The sequence below is a fragment of the Trichechus manatus genome, unplaced genomic scaffold (genome assembly GCF_000243295.1).
Source record: "Trichechus manatus latirostris isolate Lorelei unplaced genomic scaffold, TriManLat1.0 scaffold00026, whole genome shotgun sequence".
Classification (NCBI taxonomy): Eukaryota; Metazoa; Chordata; class Mammalia; order Sirenia; family Trichechidae; genus Trichechus; species Trichechus manatus.
The window spans coordinates 9,133,170-9,142,012 of NW_004443962.1; positions in this window are offsets into that span (position 1 = coordinate 9,133,170).

Genomic DNA, 8,843 nt, shown 5'->3' on the forward strand with positions numbered 1-8,843 from the left:
TTGTAACACCCTTACTAAGGTCACATCCCTGATCCAATGTAAAGGGAGTTTCCCTGGGGTGTGGCCTGCATCATCTTTTGTCTTACAAGAGATAAAAGGAAAGGAAAGTAAGCAGAGAGTTGGGGACCTCATACTGCCAAGAAAGCAGTGCCAGGAGTAGAGCACGTCCTTTGGACCCCAGATCCCTGTGCCTGAGAAGCTCCTCGACCAGGGGAAGATTGATGACAAGGACCTTCCTCTAGAGCTGACACAGAGAGAAAGCCTTCCCCTGCAGCTAACACCCGGAATTTGGACTTGTAGCCTACTAGACTGTGAGAGAACAAATTTCTGTTTGTTAAAGCCATCCACTTGTGGTATTTGTGTTACAGCAGCACTAGATGACTAAGACAGCCAGCGAGTTTTGAGCACAAGTACTGTGAGTCTCCTCTGGGCCAGTGCTGGTGCAAGACTCTCTATAATGACAGGCAGCATTTGAGATGGTGGCTTTCTATCCACCTGGGTCCCCAGGCAACCCAAAATAGAAGCATAACGCAAGCAAAAAGTAAGTCTTTGTTCTTACAGACAAATGGATTCTTTGTGGCTGCAGCATAACCTAGCCTGTCCTGTTACAAGATCATTGCTATATTCTAGATCTATGTTGTCCAGCATGGTAGCCGCTAGCCATAAGTGGCTATTTAAATTTAAACTAATTAAAATAAGTAAAATTAAAAATTCAGTTCCTCAGTTTCACATTCCAAAAGCTCAGTAGTCACATGTGGCCAAAAAAATCCGTTGCCGTCGAGTCAATTCCAACGCATAGCAACCCTATAGGACATAGTAGAACTGCGCTGAAGGGTTTCCAAGGAGCAGCTAGTGGATTTGAACTGCCAAATGCTTAACCATTTATCACTACCAGGGTTCCCACATGTGACCAGTGGCTAGCATATTGAATAGCACTGATATAGAACTTTCCATCACTACAGCAAGTTCTATTGGACAACTCTGCTCTACAGATAGATGCAGTGCAGTGAATTACTTAATATGGCCCTTCCAGCCATAGTCTTTGCAACTTCCACCCAATGACTGGGTGGGACTATGCAAATGAGGTGCTTGTGGCCCACCAAGGGGATTGGATAGCTTGTTAATAATGTAAATAAGGTGCATGGCACCCTTGGGGGTGGGTGGGACCATGTAAATAACGTGTATGGAACCCCAGCAAGGGGATTGGTCAGTTTCGCCACCCTGCTTGGCTTAAAGGGAGACACAGAGAGAGAGGGAGGAGCTGTAACATGGAAGACAGCAAGAGAGGGTGGTGCAGCAGTAGCAAGAATGACAGCGGCGTGAGACAGCTGTGTGGGGCTTGCTGATCCACGTTGCTAAGAGTTGTAACTCTTGCCCTGAGAAGGCCCCCGGTAGGGGCTGGCGGCAGAGGGCAAGAAGCTGTCCTGATCGAAGAACTGTATCCTGAGTCATTTCTGATCCTGAATTGTAACCTGTTACTTCCTTAATAAACCTCACAATCATGAGTATGGTCTGTGAGTTCTGTGTGGCCATTGAAACGAATTTATGGAACCCAGCAGAGAAGTAAAGAGTGCTGTGGGAGGGATGGTTGGTGTCAGAACTGGGAAAAAGCCTGGGGAGAGGAGACACATCTGATCTCTGCCTCATAGGAATCAGCCTTGGACTGCTGATGCTGATAATGACTCGCTTCCCCACCTTGCGAAGTTAGAGGAGGTCAGATGCTTCCTTCACCCATGCCATTTTTACAGTGGACTAGGAGAAAAAGAGAAATTCCAAATTTTACCTTAATTATGTACATCATTTATCAAATTATTATGAAATTAACACTTAAAAACTTGTGTGAAATCAGTGTGCAGAGAGTAGAGTTTCATTAATTGTGCTGGATAATAGAGATTCAATACTCGGATTATTATTCTTGATTCATTATTCATATTTGCATATATTTTTCACTTTTTAAAACATTTTTAAAGCACCAGGTCTGCACTTCTCACCACAAAAATCTAAATAAGCCTGTAATTCACAAGCAATCATTAGATTACTTGTGATATGAGATAACCAGCTAGGTCAAAATTCTCCCGTGTCTTTGGAACGTGGAGCTACTTGGGATAGGGGAGCATTCAGTGGGGACAAATGAGATGGAATACAGAGAAGAGAGAGACAAGGTTGCCAGGGCAGGGTTTCCTTAACACGAGCCATTAGGAAGGAGAAGGGGACACCCTGACAGCTACAATCATTTAACCTCAGTGGCTTTGATCATAACTGTCTCGCATTGGAATTGGATACGCCCCGGTGACTTATGGAATTTGGAGACAACATTAAATTTCTAACTGTTGTTAGTTCAAAGTCCATAGGGCTTTCCTGTGTTCTGAATGCCCACACTGCAAGACTGGCTTCATATCAAAGCCATAACGCCAATAGTGATCACACTGATGTGTATGATAAATTTTTACAATATGTTATTTGACTCTCTTGGACTAGATTTCTTCCAGTTGGCAATAACTAAGGAAGAAGAACGTTACAAATTAACCTAAGCCAATTGGGTCATTCACTTTCCATTAGCTTCTGTTGGGCACATCAGCAGTGTTTAATAGTTGAGAGAGGTTGAGCTACAGGCTTCTCCATAATCTTGCTCCAGGTGGTATGTTACAGTGAAAGATAGTCTCAGACAAAACTCTGCCTCATGTCAAATATGTATTAGCAAGCAGTTGTATAGCCTATTCTGTAAGCTCCATGGAGTCCCAGATCTGTCCGACAAACACCTTACCTGTGCACTCAAGGCACATGTTGCAGTGTACTAAGGTAGGGTCTAACTAACTTGGTTACCAGAGCTGTGTAGCTTCTGCCTCACTTTCCTCAGGCATAAAATTCAGCTAATAATCATTCCTCCCTCATAGGTTGTTGTAAAGACTAAATGAGCTCACGCACAGTAGTTGATCCTTAGAGTAAGCCCATATTCTTGTGGCACTCAGAGATGCTAAGATGTGTCAGAAAAGGTCCCTACTCTCAAGTAACTGATTATATTTCTGCAGAAACAAAACAACTACTTGAAAAAAGTTATATAATAATGAAAAATGTTGCGGTGCAGTGAATTACTTAATCTGCCCCTTTTAGCCATAGTCTTTGTGACTCCCCTGCAATGATTGGGTGGGACTATGCAAGTAAGGTGCATGGACTGATGCTGATGGTGATTCTCTCTATCCCTCGTGAAGTTAGAGGTCAGCCGCCCCCACCATGCCATTTTTACATATGTAAAGAATTATTTAAGTTCTATACCCACCCATCCACCCCCCAAAAAAAGGTTACTTGAAACTGAAAATGCCCATGTAATTGTACAAAAAAATAATTGCTATGAGTTTAGGAAATGCTACAACTGTCCTATTGTTCTAAGGAAAAATTTTAACTCCCAGCTCTTAAGTACTCTCAGATTCTTCACAGTCAAAGGAGAAAAGCTGCTCATCTGACCTTATGTCTCATTTTCCAGTCAGGAGGAGATTTCTCAGAGCTAACTTGACTTGAAACTAACCACACTTACCCTTTATTCCAAAAAGTCCCTGATTTTTTGTTGGTATTTGCAAAAGCTAACTCACATTTGCTTGCTTCTGACTACCTATTAACCACACAACAAGTTCAACCTCTCCGTTCTAAGTCTGTTACCCTCTCATATATTGGCTTTCCATCTCCCAGAAGTTTGATATTGTTTATCTGATGCCATCTCTTGGGTTTGTCTTTGAAGAGTTTAGAGCTTTCTGAAAAATTATTCTTCCTTTATTGTCATTTTAATGAAGGTTCAGAAGGGAATAGAATTAATGCTTGTCTTCAGTAGACCACATGTGGCCCTTTCCCTATTGAAAACAAGTTGCCGTTGCAACCCCATGAGTGTCAGAGTAGAACTGTGCTCTATGGGGTTATTCAGGATTTTTCAGGAATAGAATGCCAATCCTTTCTTCTGAGGCATCTCTGGGTGGACTCAAACCTCCAACCTTTTGGTTAGCAGCCGAGGGCATTAACCATTTTCACCATCCAAGGACTCCTACTACGGTACTTTCTTATTTCCTAAACCCTTGATTTCCTGCTTCCCCAGAAAATAGGAGCCACAGCTGTGAGCTGAAACCTAAGTTCCTGTAGCCAGTAAGAATGCGAGTCAGTTTCTTCTGACAAAGCCTCAAAAGGCTAGAGACTAGCAGAACCTGCCAAGGAGGTGCCCATCTGAAAGGGAAAGTAGAGTGTCACTAACAGATGCAAAACAATGTCTTCAAGGCCAGAAGCCAGTCAAAGTTCAACTAGGAGATCAAAGCAGAAGTAGGCAAGGATGAGTAGGAGTTAGGGCAGAAATTTCTTTTCCCTCAAAATTTTGAAGTTATTGATCCATTGATGTTCTGGTCTCCAATGTCATTATCAAGAATTCAATGTCATTCCAATTCCCAGCTCTTTACATGTTATCCATTTTTCTCTCTGACCTCTTCTAGATTCATTGCTGCTCATGAACTGGTAAGGAGTTGACTGAATTACACAAATCAAATATTTAAAGACAAATAAACCAAAACCACCAAACCCGTTGCCGTCGAGTCGATTCCAACTCATAGCGACCCTATAGGTGATGAAAGACAGATAAGGTTCTTTAAATTTGAATAGGTTATCCAAGAAGCCAAATCATTTAGACTTTTAATAATGCACCCTTTTAATGAGTGTCTTAGATGCATTTAGTTAAAGTAGAAGCTCATTTAACTAATCTCCATTTAAAACAACTTACCCGACTAAACCATCATTTTCATTCCCTCTGTAAAATAAATTAACTGCTTTAACTCAGTTACTCCCAGTAAATCAGTTGTGTATTTACCAAGAGTCAGTTGGGTTTGTTCCTAAACTTGTTGATGCCAGATGTACTTGTAATTTTAATTACATAATTTTGAGAGATTAAAGGGAAGAGTAGTTGTTTTCATAGGGAGTCCCTGGGTGACACAAATGAGTAAGCACTCGACTACTAGTCGAAAGGTTGATGGTTTGAACCCTCCCAGAGGTGCCTCAGAAGACAGGCCTGGTAATCTGCTTCCAAAAGGTCCCAGCCTTGAAAACCCTATGGAGCAGTTGTACTCTGCACGCATGGGGTCGCCAAGAGTCGAACTGACTCGATGACAACTAACAACAACTGTTGTTTCTATAAAAACTGAACTGAGACTACTGGTCATAACGCGGCAGATTGAACATCTGCATTTATCCCGTCTCTCCCAAAGCCTTACTAAAATGAAAGTAAAGGAACAAAAGGCATAAACCCACAAGGGCAAAGAATAAGAGAGGAGAGACAACAGCTTGAGTTGTCAATAAAATTTTGGGATAGATGAGTTGGCAATTGATTTTAAGCTTCAACTTTTCCACTCTGCAAGTGTCTGCAAGACAGAAAGTCCCCAAAAAAAGCAAGCTGATTCATATTACAGAGCAAAAGTTGGGGAATTAATGCTCCCCCACCCCAGCCCATACGGTCAAGTGGCCAAGTGGCAATCCCACCGCCAACCCTGGTAGAAAAGAGGATCTTTTAAGGTTGGACTAGAGAAACTACAGACAGGTGGACATCAGGTACAACAAGGTGGGAGGGAGGCACCTCAGAAAACACAGGGATTAGGAGAAAGGCTACATACTGAACCTTGACCCTCTTCCAATGCTTCGCTCCCAGAATTCTAACTGCCCAAAGGACTGGCTACATAATTTGCTGGACTCAGTGCAAAATGAAAAACATGGGGCCTGTCAAAAACCTACACGCACAAAGAAACGCCAGAAATTAGTGTAACCGAATGTATTTATTGTGAGTAGATACAGTTTGAATTGGGCAGCATCAAACCGAAAGTATCGAGAAGGAGCTCCAAAGAGGGTGTACAGGCGGAGTCCGGGCAGCCTAGAATCCTGAGGGTCATTGTAAATTCCTTTCATGTTGGTTTCTCAGGAGATAGAATCAGAGCACGCGTGCAGGGCTTCAGGGTCAGTTAGTTGTAAAAACAGAGTCATTAAGAACATGCCGTATATCAAAGGGCATCTGGAAATTTAATCATCAGGGAATTCTGCTCTTCTTGTTCCTGACCTCGAGTTGACATCTTTCAGCTAGCCCAGTACAGCCTGTTTAGGATTTTGGTGTGTCTACAGGCCCCTTGTTAGAAAATTATTAAGAATTTCAAGATGGCAAGAGCAGAGCAGTAAACCAAGCATGAGATCCCTCTACCCGCAGGGCCCTGTGCTACTGCACAGTTTGCATACCCAGGCAGCCAGCCCTGCTGCAGGGTATTTCTGCACAGGCAAGAGGTTGGAGGATTTCTCTGGGGAAACTGGGCATCCCAGAGAAATGACCCACATATATTATCATGTGGGGATTTTGCAATGTAACGGTCCAGTTCTTATCAAATTATCAGTGTAGGTATTTTATGCCTTTGAGAGAGTAATTTGTGTAAGCACACACACGCGTTATGTAGAGACCAGTCATTTTTAATGAGGCTTTTACCACCAAATTAGTAACTCTGTTAAGCATTTTAAGCTATATTCATACATTTAATGAGCACATTTCATTTTAAATTCTTCAATTGTCTTAACAAAACTTACCAAGAAAAATCTCTAGCAAACACCTTCTCCAATAAAATAAGTCTCCTATGTCTAATAAATTAAATTTATAAATGTGGTAGAATTTAATTCCTCTTAAGTGGCCCGATACTTTCTATAAATTTAATAAGAGTTGAACTTTGAATTCCAAATCTAAATCAATAAAACAATTCACACTTTAAATTACATTTTAAATCACAAGGCTAACCTATTTATTTATCTTACAGTTGCCGTGGAGTTGATTCCAACTCACTGCAGCCTGAGAAATCATTTTAATCCTCCTGGGATCCAGATTTCTAGGGTCCATAGGGTTGAGATGACCACCCAGGCCATTTGCTCTTAGATGTGCTTTTCAAACTTGAACCTTGAAACTGTTTCCTAAAAAATCACCTTTGAGTCAAACAATGGTCTAGATAAGCTAGGAAGACCATTTTGCCCTAAGCATTGTGCTTTTTTGAAGAATTCAGTCCCCTTGGGGAAACAGAGACTCCAAAGGTAAGACTGGGAGCTTTGATTTCATATCATATATTAAATAAACTTTAATAAATTTCTATTACTGTCTTAATAGGATTTTTGTTTTAACAGGTCCCACAGAGTAGAACTGTGCTCCACAATGTTTTCAATGGCTAATTTTTCTGAAGTAGTTTGCCAGGCTTTTTTTCTGAGGTGCTCTGGGCAGACACAGACTTTCAACCTTTAAGTTAGCAGCTGAGAACATTAAACATTTGTTCATACCACCCAGGGACTTCCAGGAGCTCTGGTATGCTCAAATCTCTTAAACATCGATATTGTTAGGTGCTGTAAAGTCAATTTTTGACTCATAGTGACCCCATGTGACAGAGTAGAACTGCCTCCATAGGGTTTTCTAGGCTGTAATCTTTATGGGAGGAGGTGGCCAGGTCTTTGTCCTGTGGAGCTGCTGGGTGGGTTCAAATCACCAACCTTTCAGTTATCAGCCAAGTGCGTAACCATTGTTCCCCAGGGCTCTTTCCTTAAACGTTAGAAATACTTAAATTAAGAATTTTATTAACATTTTAATCCTATAGGTTTGATTTACTTAATTGCATTACTAAATTCTAACTTCCATGAAGATACAGAAATTTGCTCACTTGAAGGATCATTACCTTCTCAGCTGACTGAGTTTATTTTTTAACCAGAGACTTCAACTAGGCGTGAACCCTGAAGCTACAGACACCTGGGATAATTTTTCTCATGATTCTGACTGCCAAGCTAAGTCTCTTTTTGTAATCACTATGTTTTGAACTCTAAAATTCAGTCCTTGGATTTAAGTCTTACATACTTCTGTATTCAGAAAGGTCTGCAACCTCCGATAAGATTATAACTAACTTCCTTCATTGCTTCATTGGTTTTGCCCTTCTTTAGTTCTCTTTAGATATTTAAATGTATTCCTGTCTACCTCTAAAGATGCTACTGCCATCAATCATCTCCAACTCATGTCGTCCTTATGTATAACAGAACAAAACGCTGCTGGGTCCTGCGCCATCTTCATGATAATCTGTGTGCTTGAGTCCATTATTGTGGCCATTGTGTCAATCCACTCAGTGAGAACCCTAAAGACACTGATAGGCATTTCATTGGATTCTTAGGATTCTTATGCATATATGTTGAAACCTTTTTGGACTTGGTAACAAAAGCCATTGCTGTCAGTAGATTTTGACTCATAGCAACCCTATAGGACAGAGTAGAACTGCCCCATGGATTTCCAAGGCTGTAAGTCTTTTTTAATTTTTTTTTCCCATACAAACATTTATACATACATTGTTATGTGACTCTAATTGCTCTCCCCATACTGTGACAGCACACTCCTCCTTTCCACCCCTGATTCCCCATGTCCCTTCAACCAGCTCCTAATCCTCTCTGCCTTCTCATCTTACCTCCAGACAGAAGCTGCCCGTTTAGTCTCTTGTATCTACTTGAGTTAAGAGGCACACTCCTCACAAGTATCACTTTATGTCCCACAGTCCAGTCCAGTCCCTGTCTGAAGACTTGGTCTCGGAAATTGTTTTAGTTCTGCACTGGTAGAGGATCCAGGAGCCATGCTTTCCGGGGTTCCTCCATTCTCAGTCAGACCATTAAGTCTGGTCTTCTTATTAGAATTTGAGTTCTGCACCACACCTTTCTCCTGCTCCATCCGGAACTCTCTGTTATGTTCCCTGTCAGGGCAGTCATTGGTGGTAGCCGGGCACCATCTAGTTCTTCTGGACTCAGGCTGATGAAGTCTCTGGTTTATGTGGCCCTTTCTG